At 40.7% G+C, this 1,113-nt stretch overlaps 1 pseudogene; it reads left to right on the plus strand.

Moving 5' to 3' along the window:
• The first annotated feature begins 340 nt into the window (after positions 1-340).
• LOC143965134 (U4 spliceosomal RNA) lies at positions 341-450 on the plus strand (annotated as a pseudogene).
• The last annotated feature ends 663 nt before the right edge of the window (positions 451-1,113 follow it).

Raw genomic sequence — 1,113 nt, forward strand, 5'->3', positions numbered from 1 at the left:
ATGTAAGTTAAGTAAATCGTTTTATGTGACTTGTCAAATGTTCTAATTTTTTTAAAGCATGAGATACCACAGGGATAGATTATCCAGGATTTAATAAATGTAGTTAAACACAATATACATTTTTCAGAGTGACACAGTGCGTTTACTATTTACAAAAAAAATAAAATAATGTGCAGTATGCATACATTACTACATTCACTTATATGAAACCATTCTTATATGTAAAGCTCAGGTATCTTGCATTATAAGCTTGCTCTGTGTACTGTAAAAATGTCATAAAAATGTGATACAGAGGCAGACATAGTCAGGAAAGGGCCACTGTTTTAAAAATTTTTGGTCTAGCTTTGCGCAGTGGCAGTATTGTAGCCAATGAAGTTTAACTGAGGCGCGATTATTGCTAATTGAAAATGTTTTGGTCTCCTTCAATTATGGGTAATGATTTTGATATCATGAAGAATCTGCTTCTTAAGTAAGCAATGTCCAGGTTTATATGACAACAGTGTGGGAAGGCAGCAACTGCCTAACCATATTGTCATGTACTAGGCCCCATAAATCTCAGGCCCATTTCTGGAGCATTTGCTCACAAATGAAGCATATGGCCAAAGCTGTTATATGTGCCTTAAAAACAATATTTTTAAGTGTAGAAAAAGTTAATTCACAGAAGAAACAAATGCACTCAATAAACAATGGTTTCTTTTAGTTCCATTTCTTTGTCCCAGGAAAGGCAGACTGTGCCTCACCAAATTATCAGCTACCAGCTAGTAGTTGTCATGGTTGTGTCAGTTAAAGAGGAAATAAACCCTGATTCCCTGCAAAGGTAAAGCATAATGGACTACTATGCATCGCATAGTAGTCCATTATGTGTCACTTACCTGACACAGGAGCCAGCGAAGTCACCGCTGTCCCCTGTAGTTCCGAGCGTCCATCTTCTTGGTGGGTCTCCGTGGGTCTCGCTGCTCTGGTGCTATGATCCGTCGGAGCAGCGGTGACGTCACTCCCGCGCATGCCCAAGGGAGCCGAGACTCGCGGCATATCGCCGTGATCTGTGGCTTACCCAGTGCGCCTGCGCACCGCTGTCTTCAGGTGGCTGTCTTCAGGTAAATATCTCCTAAA

This window comes from Lithobates pipiens, unplaced genomic scaffold (assembly GCF_037356315.1).
Source record: "Lithobates pipiens isolate NorthernLeopardFrog02 unplaced genomic scaffold, aLitPip1_a1.2 Scaffold_8, whole genome shotgun sequence".
Classification (NCBI taxonomy): Eukaryota; Metazoa; Chordata; class Amphibia; order Anura; family Ranidae; genus Lithobates; species Lithobates pipiens.